Below are 15,503 nucleotides of genomic sequence, written 5' to 3' on the forward strand. Positions count from 1 at the left end.
CTTCCCGTTCACATTAATTGATTTGATTTGCTTACTGTAATTTATTTTTTTTGTCTATTAGATTGTAAGCTCTTGAGCAGGGACTGTCTTTCTTCTATGTTTGTGCAGCGCTGCGTATGCCTTGTAGCGCTATAGAAATGCTAAATAGTAGTAGTAGTAGTAGTGGTATGAGGCACTGAAGATTTCACATTGCATCCACTTCTCCTGTTATTGGGGTGGTTCACTGCCGCTTGACTAGGTGAGCCCAACTGAAGGGCCATGGCCTATCTATGTGCTACTGAATATCCCTAGCTTAGCTATTGTATATGCCATAGAAAAACATACATCTACCATCAGGGACAATAAATTCAGGTGTCCAGTCATAGAAGGCATGGAAACGAGTCCCAAAATAAAGAAATAAGAGGTCAATATCCCACGCTTGGATTTATGTTCTCATTTTTATCTTTGTACTTAGAAAGTGGTTACACTGTAAATTTTCTCCTGATTTAACTCTCCAACTCTTGCACAATACTGTTTACTGAGATACCACAAACAATCATAACAGCACTAATGGCTGGAGAGGTAAGGTTCAGTTACAGCATACACACACATAAGGCCTTGTGGTGCAATTCGTAGGCTTCTTGCCTTCTTGTGCCCATAACCTGAGTCTGAATCCCACAATGGGACTTCTGTCAGGTAGCTGGTCTCTAGCCACTCAGCCATCCATTCATTTTCGGTCAATAAATGACTACCTGGCTCAGCCATGGTTAGAGATGGCTGGGGAAGGCAATGACAAACAACCTTGCTAGAAGTCAGCAACAAAAAAAAAAAACCAAAAACCTGTCATGCAAGAAGCAGCCCCCATAAGATGTTCACAACTTGGTGCTTGCGTATAGGGGACTACCTTTATCTGTTGCCTATAGTGCATGCACCCACATGTTCACTAGGCCTGTGAACTCTGGGAGAACATAAAATTGGCAACAAAAAATAATCCTGAAAAATTACCTAAATAAATAAAACTCCAGTATGGTGAGAGGAAGAACGTAGTGGTATGGGAAGAGTGAATGGTGAAAGGCTCAAGGGACAGAAGGAAGGGAGAAGAAGGGAGTAGGGCAAGCAGACACAACTTAGAGGAAAGGCACCTTGGTAAGAAAAGGCAGGCTGCTGTGGTAATGGCACAGTGGTGTAAGAAGAGACACAGAAGGAACAGAATGGAAAGCTCTGAGGTTTGTAACAAAACAGCATTTCAACTTTGAACCATCCACTCTTCATTCTTTCAAAAGTGACATTACCTAGACTCTTACTGATCTCATTCTCCTATCCCTAGGTTTGTTCCTCCACTCAGTCCCTACATTCTCCCATCATCAACACCCTATCTAACAGCAGCACCCCTGTCTCCCCCTCACACTGTCAACTCTTTCTTCACAACCTTCCCTTCTAAATCCTTCTCTTCCCTCCCCTCCCAACCACATACCAACGGCCACAGCTCTTATAAATTCATAGTCCAACAGTCTTCAGTTCCAGTGCTAATTCATGACACTCCATTCTGAACTGCAGTCCATGCTCCTTGTCTTGACTTTTTCCTAACAAGATACCCTCAGGTTTTTTTTCATGTGTGCACCTTCTTGCACATCTCTTTCCATAGTGGAATTATCCTGGTCATCTGCCCTCCTGCTCACAAAATTGTCCTTCAATCTTTCACTCTTGCCCTCTACTTTTCCATCAAAATGCCGCTAAGCCCTCTCTTCCCAACATTGCCAAAGCTCCCTCCAGTGTTGTCACCCTTCTGTTTGTACCTTTAATAGTAACTTGTAGGTCAAAACAGAAACATTTATATTGCACATTCTCTTTTTTCAGCAACACAGTAATTTCCTTAAAGGCCCTTCTTTTTTGTAATGTTATTTAGGACAGGTTATTAGAAAACCTCACTATTCAAGTTACTCCAGCAGATGGTGCCTTATGCCCTTGCGTTATTAACCAACTTCTCCTTCTCTTCAAAAATTGTGTATACAGGCCATAATGTCCCCTAGGGAAATCAATTTTGTTAGCACTCAGTGTTTGATAAGCCCTGTCCATTTGTATTTAACCATATCTACTGAGGCCTCACTGTCCTCATCTCCTGGAGACTACGGTATATTCTTTCTACCACTGTCACTTCATCATGATAGTCCTCCAACTCCAGGACTCCTCTGATTCGAATATTATTCTTCCATAATCTACTCTCAAGGTCCACCACTATATTTGGTATGACCTTATTAGCCTTTTGGAATTCTTCAGAGGACTTTTTCAACTCCATTTCCTCCTCACATATCTTGAGACAGCATTCAACATTTTTTTTAAAATTGGGATTGTCACTGTTAGCATGTGCACCCATCTCTGCCAAGTCCACCCAGATCTTCTTAACTTCATCCTTGATTTTACCTTTCACTGAGGCAATCTCTGCAATCCACTCTCTTATTCTCCTTAGTTATGCTACAATTGCCATTGTTTTCCAGAGCCTTGATCCAAGTGATGCAAGTGTTGCCCTACAAAATTCTTTTGCTCCATTACAGCACCGTGATGTTCTTGAAAATAGAACGGAAAGCCGAAGAAAAAGCAATGAAAATGGAACAAAAAGATATGACGGAAACCCAAGAGAAAAGAAACCCCAAATCCACTAATGTTGAAATGTAGATGGAACAGCGATGACCACAAATGCTCGCAGTCTAAGCAATAAAGTTCATGACCTTCAGGTCCTGATGCTGGAGGCAGACTTGGATGTTGCTGCAATCACGGCGATGTGGGCTCAATTGTTCCCATGAATGGGATGCAAAACATACCCAGGCTACAATCTATTCAAGAAGGATAGAGAGGGTCATAAAGGTGGAGGCGTAGCTCTGTATGTGAGGAATGATATCACGGCGACTGAAATGACAGGGACCTGGGGAAAGGAAGAAGCGATATGGATCACCTTAAAAAGAGAGGATAGAACCTCTGTCCACATGGGTGTTGTCTACAGACCCCCGACACAATTAGAGGAACCAGATAAAGATCTGATCGCAAATATTCAAAAATTGGGAAAGAAGAGAGAGGTTCTGTTGATGGGAGATTTCAATCTGCCAGATGTAGATTGGAAGGTTCTGTCTGCGGAATTGGAAAGAAGTAGACAGATAGCGGATGCTTTTCAAAGTGCTCTGCTCAGACAAATGGTGACGGAACCCACAAGGCAGGGAGCGACGCTGGATCTGGTGCTCACAAATGGGGATAGTGTATCAAATGTCCGAGTGGGTGCCCACCTGGGTGGCAGTGCCATCAGTTTGGTTCGATATGACGGCTCGAAGTGGAGGGCGTCCACTCAAAACTCAAAGTCTTAGATTTCAAGCGTGCTGATTTAGTAAAATGGGGGAATACCTGAGGAAGGAGCTGATGGGCTGGGAGAACGAACAAGAAGTGGAAGGACAGTGGTCCAGGCTAAAGAAGCTATAAATAGAGCCACAAGCATTTATATAAGGAGAGTAAATAAAAGCAAGAGAAAAAGGAAACCGATATGGTCTCCAAGCAAGTGGCCGAGAAAATAAAGGCTAAAGAGTTGGCATTCCTGAAATACACAAAACTCAAGAAGCCGAACATGGAGAGAATACGGAGGAAACTGAAAGAAGCCAAGAGAGAGATACTTCTGGCGAAAGCACAAGCGGAAGAAAAAATGGCTAGAAATGTAAGGAGGGGTGACAAAAATTTCTTCAGTTATATTAGTGAAAGGAGGAAGACAAATAAGGGAATTGTGAGACTGAAAGATGCTGCGAACCGCTATGTAGATAAAGATGAAGAAAACGCAAATTTGCTAAATAGATACTTTTGTTCTGTTTTCACAGAAGAAAATCCTGGGAGAAGGACCGCGATGGACTGGCAAAAGTACAAATGAAATGGAGTAGATGTAGCACCGTTCATGGAAGAGAGTGTGTATAAACAACTTGAAAAGTTAAAGGTGGACAAAGCCGTGGGAACGGACGGGATCCACTCCAGGATATTAAAGGAGCTCAGAGAGGTTCTGGCGGGGTCCTCTTAAAGATTTGTTTAATAAATCACTGGAAACGGGAGAGGTTCCGTGGGATGGAGAACGGCGGATGTGGTCCCTCTTCACAAAAGTGGTGATAGGGAAGAAGCTGGAAACTACAGACCGGTAAAGCCTCACTTCAATTATTAGAAAAGTAATGGAAGCGATGCTGAAGGAAAGGATAGTGAATTTCCTGGAAGCCAATAAGTTGCAAGATCCGAGACAACATGGTTTTACCAAAGGGAAATCGTGCCAAACGAATCTCATTGAATTCTTTGACTGGGTGACTGGAGAATTAAATCAGGGATGTGCTATAGACGTAATCTACCTAGATTTCAGCAAAGCTTTTGACACGGTTCCCCACAGGAGGCTCTTGAACAACCTGGACGGGCTGAAGACAGGACCAAAAGTGGTGAACTGGATTAGGAACTGGTTGACGGACAGACGCCAGAGGGTGGTGGTAAATGGAATTCGCTCGGAGGAGGAAAGGTGAGTAGTGGTGTGCCTCAGGGATCGGTGCTGGGACGATTCTGTTCAATATATTTGTGAGTGACATTGCTGAAGGGTTAGAAGGTAAAGTTTGCCTTTTTGCGGATGATACTAAGATTTGTAACAGACGTGTGGACACCTGGGAGGGAGTGGAAAACATGAAAAAGGACCTGAGGAAGCTAGAAGAATGGTCTAAGGTTTGGCAATTAAAATTCAATGCGAAGAAATGCAAAGTGATGCACTTAGGGAGTAGAAATCCACGGGAGACGTATGTGTTAGGGGGGAGAGTCTGATAGGTACGACGGGGAGAGGGATGTTGGGGTGATAGTATCTGAGGATCTGAAGGCGACAAAACAGTGTGACAAGGCGGTGGCCGTAAGTAGAAGGTTGCTAGGCTGTGTAGAGAGGGGAAGTGATCAGCAGAAGAAAAGAGGTTTTAATGCCCCCTGAGGCCCCACCTGGAGTATTGTGTTCAGTTCTGGAGGCCGTATCTTGCTAAGGATGTAAAAAGAATTGAAGCGGTGCAAAGAAAAGCTACAAGAATGGTATGGATTTGTGTTACAAGACGTATGAGGAGAGACTTGCGGACCTGAACATGTATACCCTGGAGGAAAGGAGAAACAAAGGTTATATGACACACAGACGTTCCAATATCTGATAGGTATGAATCCGCAAACGAACCTTTTCTGGAGATGGGAAGGCAGTAGAACTAGAGGGCATGATATGAGATTGAATGGGGGCAGACTCAAGAAAAATGTCAGGAAGTATTTTTTCACGGAGAGAGTGGTGGATGCTTGGAATGCTCTCCCAGGGGAGGTGGTGGAGAGGAAAGCGGTAACCGAATTCAAACATGCGTGGGATAAACATAAAGGAATCCTGTTCCGAGGGAATGGATCCTCAGAAGTTAGCCGAGATTGGGTGGCAGAGCCGGGTGGTGGGAGGAGGGGCTGGTTGGGAGGCGGGATAGTGCTGGGCAGACTTATACGGTCTGTGCCAGAGCCGGTGGTTGGGAGGCAGGGATAGTGCTGGGCAGACTTATACGGTCTGTGCCCTGAAAATGACAGATACAAATCAAGGTAAGGTATACACAAAAAGTAGCACATATGAGTTATCCTGTTGGGCAGACTGGATAGACCGTGCAGGTCTTTTTCTGCCGTCATCTACTATGTTACTATGTATCTAACAGTTTTGTTAGTGATGCACAGGGTTTGCCATATGTCTCTATAATTGAGGCCTGGTTTTCCTTATCGATATATTTATTTTCCCTGTGAGTATGTGCACGAATCTTAAAAGTTTATCACAAACTGAGCTTGAGAGCTTGCTCCCAAGCTGGTATTTGTAATGTCTGATCAGAACACCTGGTTCAGGCATCCATGCTCGTTGGTGTTGTCATTTTACTACCCTGAAACTGTTTTTCAAAGTACTAAGAAGCCCTGTTTTTGAATCTTAAAATACAGGATTTCCTGACGTGACTAAGGCCATTCAAAAAAAGCATAAATTCTTTTTTTAATTAAGCCCACAAGCTGGGTGTTTTTTTTAAAATTTAATTTCTGTGTAATTGTTTAAGTGTGTGTTATATTTCTTGTTGTTTTTTTTTTACCCTTCTTAATTGACTTTGTGCCGAGAGGGATTCAAGATGGCTGCCGTCTGTATTGGACACTTCTGAGGAAGCTCTGAGTTCCAGCGACTGACAATGCCGAAAAGAAGGGGCCGCCCGCCCTCCTCTGTCCCCATTTGGCAAAGTCTTTCCTCTAATCAACTTACCATTCAAAATTGCATTCAGAGAGCCCAGGTTCCTATGACATTGGAGGGAAGCCCGCTTGCTCCCCGTGGGGTGGATGGAGACCTCCCGGAGAGCTTAGGGCTGGAGCTTTCGCTCAGCCCCGATGGAAAAGCACCTTCCCCTCAGCCATCTGGAGCCAGTACTCCCCTGCAGGGAACTCCTAGCCTGCTACGGAATGCAGCAGACAAAAGAGAACAGGAGGAGACTGGATCTACAGAGGCTACTGTATCTTAGCCACCTATCCCCCCTTCAATCTATTCAGAACTCTGTTGCACGTCTTATATTCCACCAGAACCGATATACTCATATCACCCCGCTCCTCAGGTCACTTCACTGGCTTCCAATCAGATACCGCATTCAGTTCAAGCTTCTCCTTCTTACCTACAAATGCACTCAGTCTGCTGCCCTCACTACCTCTCTACCTCATCTCCCCTTACGTTCTCGCCCGAAACCTCGTTCACAGGACAAATCCCTCCTCTCATTACCCTTCTCCACCACTGCCAACTCCAGGCTCCGCTCATTCCTGCCTCGCCTCACCCTATGCTGGACCAACCTTCCCGAGCCCATATGCCAAGCCCCCTCCCTGCCCATCTTCAAGTCTTTGCTTAAAGCCCACCTCTTCAATGCTGCGTTTGGCACCTAACTCTTTCAGGAAATCCAGACTGGCCCAATTTGACCGCCCTATCAGACTCACTGTTCATGTGTCCTTTAGATTGTAAGCTCTTTGAGCAGGACTGTCCTTCTATGTTAAATTGTACAGCGCTGCGTAACCCTTGTAGCGCTTTAGAAATGTTAAGTAGTAGTAGTAGTACTGGGCCCATAGAAGTTCAGGGCAGCCAGAGAGAGGAGAAAACATCGGAAATCCAACCAGAACGGAGGGAGCTAAATGAGGGAACACTGGAGCAACTTTTACTACCTACAGAAACAGAGGTACATCAATTTAACTTTCCTATTTGTGAAAAACCAACTGAAGTAACGCTGGACTCTCTGTGGTCTTTGATTGCGGATCTGGGGAAATCCTTAACTCCACAAATTAAACAACTTTCTCAAGAAACGATTAGATTAGACCAACAGGTAAAAGAAACGAATACTAGGGTGGAAGATTTAAAGAACCAGCATAAAGAATTTGAAAAAGAAATTAAGAGATTACATGAACATCAAGAGATAATGATTAAAGACTTAACAACTCTTAGAAGGAGAACAGAGTTTTTTAGAAAAGTGACAAGAAATAAAAACATTAGATTTCTAAACTTTCCTAAACAATTTGGGATATCACCAAGGGACATGTCTTGAAAATATATTAAAGAAGATGACTAGGGGTAACTGAAGAAGTAATACCCTCATTTACACAAATATATTATTTACCCTCAAAAAACCAAGTATTCAGGACAGACCAGCTCTGGATGTTTCGGGAGCTGTTGGAGACAACAAATAATGAACCACTAACATCTTCTACATTGATAGCAATTGTTGCTGCTGCCTCCAGATAAGAACTGGCTAATGAGACTTTTTTCAAAACAGAGAAAAAGTTTTCTTGGATTAAAGTACGACTTTTCCAAGACGTCACAAGAGAGACACAAAACGAAGACAGAGATTTCTTTTGATGAGACCACTTCAATTGGGAGGAACTTTTTTTTCCTGAAGTAACCCTGTAAATGCATTATAAAATATCAGACAAACAAATTTGTCTTCTTTGAACCCTCACAGCTTTCTTCCTTTCTGGCAGCAAAAGGGATTAATGAGGGGTGAAGAGCACTTGAAGAAATAAGAGGATACAAAAAAGAAGCTAAGATACAGCTAAATTCTTCAAGATATCTTGTCCTAGGTTATTATATCCATATCTGTACATCATGAATTGGATATTGAGGACTTTAGAATAAGTTGGCATCATTAATGATTTTATGTTAAAATTTATTTTCTTCTATGTAGCTAATTTAAGCCAATTTTCTTTCTGTGCAAGTATTTAATTATTGTATAATATTAAAATTATAAATAAATAAAAAAATTAATTGACTTTGTTCCTAAGTGATAAAATAGTTAAGGAAAGTTAGACCTTAACCCTTCTGCTGATGGGAAAGATCCAGGTAAGGATGGATATCCAGTCAACCTGTAAGCACCCCAAGTCTTTATCGATTTATAATAGCGTACAATTGTTTTGGTACAGTGGGTGCTTCTTTTACAGAAGCAAATTTATGCTTATTACAACTTTTCCTATATTACCCTTCACTGGGGCAACAAGGCAAAAATTACCCAGGCAATCAATATGGAAAATGATAAGGTAAAGAACTTCAGTAGAATGAGGAGAGAAGAAGAGTATGGTAGAACACTGCAAGCAAAGCCACTCCAGGTGCTGGAAGCAGGGACAGCAACATCATAGCTTGAGAGAAAAAAAAAAAATAGGCCTTCAGGCCAGCATTAAATCTTGTTACTGTGTTTTCTACTCATTAATAACATGGTACTATATTCCAAAATGCCAGGATTCAAAAGGGCATATTCTGTGTAGACTATCAGGCATATTTTCAAAGCACTTAGCCTTCCAAAGTTCCATAGGTTTCTATGGAACTTTGGAAGGCTAAGTGCTTTGAAATATGCTACATGTCATGCAGATGGACCATCCATAATAAAGTTCAATGCTACAACAAGAAGTGTCCCTGTCAAAAAGATTACCATTGTAAAACAGATTATGCAGATACATTAACCCTTGGATTCTATATATGTTAACTAAAGTGAGTGTGCAATTTGGCTGTGCGTGCAACTTAATTGTTTTAACAAGCCAATCAGCACTGATAATTGGCCAGTAACAAGCAATTCTCGGCACTAACTGCCACCAATTAGAATTTCCACACGCAACAATATAAGCGTATTCTGTAAAGTGGTATGCGTAATACTAACACGTGGATCTCAAAAGGGGGCATGGCCATGGGAGGGGCATAGATGAGTCATGGACATTCCTAAAATTATGCGCACCTTTATAGAATATGCAACTATGACAAAATGAGGAAAATGGTTAAAAAGACACTAAAAGGATCGGCTGCAAAGGTTAGGACTTTAAATCAGACATAGACACTGTTTGAAAAAAACATTGTGGAAGCCCAGAAAGGTGGAAAGAAGAGCAACAACAGTCAGCTTGGTTAAAAGGTGAAGTGAAGAAGCTATTAGAGCCAAACGATTGTTAAGTACATAAGTACATAAGTAGTGCCATACTGGGAAAGACCAAAGGTCCATCTAGCCCAGCATCCTGTCACCGACAGTGGCCAATCCAGGTCAAGGGCACCTGGCACCGCTCCCAAAACGTAAAAACATTCCAGACAAGTTATACCTAAAAAGGCGGAATTTTTCCAAGTCCATTTAATAGCGGTCTATGGACTTGTCCTTTAGGAATCCTATCTAACCCCTTTTTAAACTCCGTCAAGCTAACCGCCCGTACCACGTTTCTCCGGCAACGAATTCCAGAGTCTAATTACACGTTGGGTGAAGAAAAATTTTCTCCGATTCGTTTTTAAATTTACCACACTGTAGCTTCAACTCATGCCCTCTAGTCCTAGTATTTTTGGATAGCTGTGAACAGTCGCTTCACATCCACCCGATCCATTCCACTCATTATTTTATACACTTCTATCATATCTCCCCTCAGCCGTCTCTTCTCCAAGCTGAAAAGCCCTAGCCTTCTCAGCCTCTCTCATAGGAAAGTCGTCCCATCCCCACTATCATTTTTCGTCGCCCTTCGCTGTACCTTTTTCCAATTCTACTATATCTTTTTTGAGATACGGAGACCAGTACTGAACACAATACTCCAGGTGCGGTCGCACCATGGAGCGATACAACGGCATTATAACATCCGCACACCTGGACTCCATTACCCTTCCTAATAACACCCAACATTCTATTCGCTTTCCTAGCCGCAGCAGCACACGAGCAGAAGGTTTCAGCGTATCATCGACGACGACACCCAGATCCCTTTCTTGATCCGTAACTCCTAACGCGGAACCTTGCAAGACGTAGCTATAATTCGGGTTCCTCTTACCCACATGCATCACTTTGCACTTGTCAACATTGAACTTCATCTGCCACTTGCACGCCCATTCTCCCAGTCTCGCAAGGTCCTCCTGTAATCGTTCACATTCCTCCTGCGGACTTGACCGACTCTGAATAATTTTGTGTCATCGGCGAATTTTAATTACCTCACTAGTTTATTCCCATCTCTAGGTCATTTATAAATACATTAAAAGCAACGGACCCAGCACAGACCCCTGCGGGACCCCACAAAGAATGGAAAATGGAACCAAATAAAGAAAATAAGAAGCAACATAAGCACTGTCAAGTTAGACGCAAAGCACTGATAAAGAAGGGCTAAAAAGAGAAGATCAAGAAAAACTTGTCTTGGAGACAAAAACTCATAGTAACACTTTTTTCAGGTACGTCAGAAGCAGAAAGCCTGTGAGGGAATCTGTGGGACCATTAGATCATGAAGGAGCAAAAGGGCATAGCGGAGAGACTGAATGAGTTCTTTCCTTCAATCTTTACAGAAGAAGATGTAAGAGAATTTATTTTATTTTCAGCGCTTGATATACTGAAAGTGATCCCTGAGGCAACTATGCGGTTTACAACTTCTATTACAGGTACTTTGTACTGTCCCTAATGGACTCACAATCTAAGTTACATAGAGGGGCATAATCAAACGGCGCCGGCGAAATCGATCGCCAGCGATCTATTTTGGCGGCGCTGCAACAGCTGGCCGGAACCGTATTATCGAAAAAGATGGCTGGCCAACTTTTGTTTCGATAATACGGTTGGGGCAGGCCAAATGCCACAGATCGCCGGGTTTGAGATGGCCGACTTTGTATTTCAGCTATAATGGAAACTGGAACCGGCCATCTCAAACCCGGCCAAATCCAAGGCATATGGCCGTGGGAGGGGCCAGCACTCGTAGTGCACTGGTACTTCTGGATGTTTAGATCTTGCTGATCAGTTATGTTATGACTTACTTGTTCAGGAGTGCTGTATTTTGTGATACTGTTTTGAGAAATGTTCAAGAAAGACTTCATACAAATGAAAAAAGTCCCTGACGTGCACTTCCCTTAATAGCCGTCTTTCTCTCCGAAAGTGCACTTCTCTTAATGGCCGTCTTTCTCCCTGAACAGGGAAATCAAAAGTTTTTGCACACTGCTTTTTTTTGTAGTAACAGTGGGATTTGAACCAGCCACCTCTGCATTACAAGACCAGTAATGTAACCACTTGGCCACAACTCCACTTACTTGGGTGTCCCTCCCTTTTGATTATACCCCTCCAGGTCTCTCTCAGCCACTCACAGACAGCTTAAAGCAGTGGGATTGGCTGAGAGAGACCTGAAGGGGTATAATCAAAAGGGAGGGACAGCCAAGTAAGTGGAGCTGTGGCCAAGTGGTTACATCATGGCTCTCGTAATGCAGAGGTGGCTGGTTCAAATCCCACTGTTACTACTAAAAAAAACCTGTGAGCAAAAACTGTTTTGATTTCCCTGTTTGGGGGGAAAGCCGGCCATTAAGAGAAGTGCACTTTCGGAGAAAAAGACGGCCATCAAGAGAAAGATGGCTATTAAGGGAAGCGCACGTCAGGGACGGCCATCAAGGGAAAATGAACGGCAGGGACTTTTTTAATTTGTATGAAGTCTTTCTTGAACATTTCTCAAAACAGTATCACAAAATACAGCACTCCAGAACAAGTAAGTCATAACATAACTGATCAGCAAGATCCTTTTTTTTTTTACGAGCTGGCTGACTGGCTTCCCCTCCTAGGAAGGAAATGTTTTAAAGCTTTTTTTTTGGGTGGGAGGGGGTTGGTGACCACTGGAGGAGTATGGGGAGGTCATCCCCGATTCCTTCCAGTGGTCATCTGGTCAGTTTGGGCATCTTTTGAGACTTGGTTGTGAAAATAAATAGACCAAGTAAAACCGGCCAAATGCTCGTCATCGCCGGTTTTCTTTTTTCCATTATCAACTGAAGCCGGCCATCTTGTAAGCACGCCCACATCCCGCCTTCACTACCCTGCCGACACGCCCCCTTGAAGTTTAGCTGCCTCCGCGACGGAATGCCAGCGAGTGTGTCCAAAAAAAATCGGCTTTCGATTATACCGATTTGGCCGGTTTTAGGAGATGGCCGGCCATCTCACGATTTGTGTTGGACGATGGCCGGCTATCACTTTTCGAAAATAAGCTGGATATTGTACCTGGGGCAATGGAGGGCTAGATGACTTGCCCAAAGTCACGGAGCTGCAGAGGGAATTGAATCTGGTTCCCCAGGAATTGAATTTGGGTTCCCCAGGATCTCAATCCACTGCCGACCATCAGGCAGCAGCGGGAATCAAACCCAGTTCCCCAGGTCCGCAACCCAGTACCTTTAGGCCACTCCTCCACTACAAATACCTGTACCGGAAATGGTTTTCAAGGGTGATGATGCGGATGAACTGAAAGAAATCTTGGTGAGCCTGAAGACATACTGATGCAAATCGACAAGTTAAAGAATGATAAATCACCTGACCTGGATGATATACACCCAGGGTACAGAAAAAACACTCAAACATGAAATTGTTGATCTGCTCTTAGCGATCTGCAACCTGTTTTAAATCGTCCTTAGTACCTGTAGATTGGAGGGTGGCCAATGCGGGAAATTACAGATTGGTAAACATGATGTCTGTGATGGGCAAAACAGTGGAAACTATTATAAAGAATAAATAACAGAACACAGACAAATATGGTTTAATAGGACAGGAGTCAGCATGGGTTTAGCCAAGGGAAGTCTTGTCTCACCAATTTACTTATTTCTCTGAAGGTATAAATAAACACGTGGAGAAAGGTGAATCAGTAGATGTAGTGTATCTGGATTTTAAGAAAGCTTTTGACGACGCTCCTCATGAGAGACTCCTAAAAATTAAAAAGTCATGGGATAAGAGGCAATGTCCTTCTGTGGATTAGAAAATGGGACAGAAAACAGAGGGGTAGTGTTAAATAACCATTTTCTCCAATGGAGGAGGGTGAACAGTGGAGTGCCGCAGAGATCTGTACTGGGACTTGGTGCTATTTAACATATGTATAAATGATCTGGAAATTGGGACAATGAGTGAAGTGATGACAAAACTATTCAAAGTTGTCAAAACATATGAGGATTGTGAAAAATTGCCGTAAGAATTTAGAAACCTGGAAGACTGGGCATCCAAATGAAAGATGAAATTAAATTTGAACAAATGCAAAGTGATGCACATTGGGAAGAATAATCCAAATCATAGTTACCTCATGCTAGGGTTCACCTTAGGAGTCTGCACTCATGAAAAAATCTAGATGTCATTGTAACAATACGCTAAATCTATGCCCTGAGTGTGGCAGCAGCCAAAAAGGAAACAGGATATAAGGGATTATTAGGAAAGGTATGCAAAATAAAAGATTATTATAATGCCTTTGTATCGCTTCATGGTGTGACCTCACCTTGATTATTGTGTTCAATTCTGATCGCCTTATCTCAAAAAAGATATAGTAGAATTAGAAAGGTTCAAAGCATAGCAACCAAATGATAAAGGGATGGAACTCTTCCCATATGAGAAAGGTTAAGAGGTTAGGGCTCTTCAGCTTGGAAAAGAGACAGTTGAAGTGGGATATGACTGAGGTCTACAAAATCCTGAGTGGTGTAGAACGGGTAAAAGTGAATCCATTTTTCACTCTTTCAAAAAGTACAAAGACTAGGGGACACTCAATGAAATTACATGGAAATACTTTAAAACAAACAGGAGGAAATATTTTTTCACTCACAAATAGTTAAGCTCTGGAACTTGTTGCTGGAGGATGTGGTAACAGTGATTAGCGTATATGGGTTTAAAAAGGTCTGGACAAGTTCCTGTAGGAAAAGTCCACAGTCTGTTATTGAGATGGACCATAGGGGAAGTCACTGCTTGCCCTGGGATTGGTAGCATAGAATGTTGCTACTAACTGGGTTGGAAGCAGGATACTGGGCTAGATGGACCATTAGTCTGACCCAGTATGTCTATTATGTTCTTAGGTCCGATCTGTGCCTAAGTTAGGTGTGGGCATTACACAAGTTTTTATTTGGTGTAAATGGTTGTGCCTAATTTTAGTTGCGTATTCTATAAGCTGCTTCTAACTTAGGTAAGGTTTGCAGAATAGTGCTATGTGCATTTTCCAGCAACATATATAAAATGTGGTCCTAAGTCTTTAAAGAGGGGGCTATTAAAAGCTTCACAGACTTGAAAATAAAGCTGCCCAATTCCAATAATTTATACGGCTGCATCTCCAGCAGTTGTATGAAGTTCCTAGCAAAGTCAATTTCCCAGTGCTTAATGAAGAACTGTGTACTGAAGGAGTGAAGCTAGTCACCAGGGCCGTGCCTAGGGTCTCTGGTGCACCCCTGCAGACTATCAGTTGGCGCCCCCCTCCCCCGTGTGGCACAAGATGTGAAAGGAAATAGGAGCTGAAAGATGGAGTGCATCTTTGTGGGATTGCTGAACAAATAGAGGGTTACAACCACTTAGCTTTTTCGTGCTTTCATGTTCACGAAATTAGTAATTAAATCTTTGATATTTAACTGGGCACATATATCATTCTCAATAGCAATCATGGCAAGGCTTACAAGCCTTTCTGCAAAATACTTGATCGCAAATAATCCTATATAATAATTCTCACCTCCAACAGGATGTGCCTGGGACCGTGCCTCCCTCGGAGGTGGTCTGCTAGGCAGGCACGCACTGAAGTCAGTGACAGCTGATACCAAGCAATGGGAGGAGTACCTACTCCTCCCTCTGTGTTACAGCCCACTGCACTCCCCTTACCGTGACCCAGTCGACCCCCCTTCTCGGCGAAAACCGTCCCCGCCGCCGTCCAGTACCTGTGCTGACGGGGTACCCCAACCCACGTCAGCCTAAGTCCTGTGCTGGGCCTTACGCGCCGTTGCTTCTTCAATGATCTTCGGTTCAAGTTTCCTCTGCATGCGTCTGATGTCAGATGCACGCAGAGCAACTCGGACACAAAATCATTGAAGAAGGAACGCCTCGAAGGCTAGCACAGGACATCGGCTGATGGGGGATGGGGGTCCCCCGTCAGCACAGGTACTGGACGGCGGCGGGGGATGGTTTTTGCCGAGAAGGGGGGGTCGACTGGGTCGCAGAAAGGGGGGTGAAAACGGAGGGACGACAGAGTCTGGAACAGCGAGGGAGGGAGGGTGGGGGATGGCCTTGCTA

General features: G+C 43.3%; 1 protein-coding gene across 1 annotated transcript in view; it reads right to left on the minus strand.

Annotated features, from left to right (window-relative positions):
- CLASP2 (cytoplasmic linker associated protein 2) overlaps window positions 1–15,503 on the minus strand; it is a 977,269-nt gene that overhangs the window by 17,597 nt on the left and 944,169 nt on the right. The gene's annotated exons all lie outside the window — the stretch shown is intronic.

The sequence above is a fragment of the Microcaecilia unicolor genome, chromosome 1 (genome assembly GCF_901765095.1).
Source record: "Microcaecilia unicolor chromosome 1, aMicUni1.1, whole genome shotgun sequence".
Taxonomy (NCBI): domain Eukaryota; kingdom Metazoa; phylum Chordata; class Amphibia; order Gymnophiona; family Siphonopidae; genus Microcaecilia; species Microcaecilia unicolor.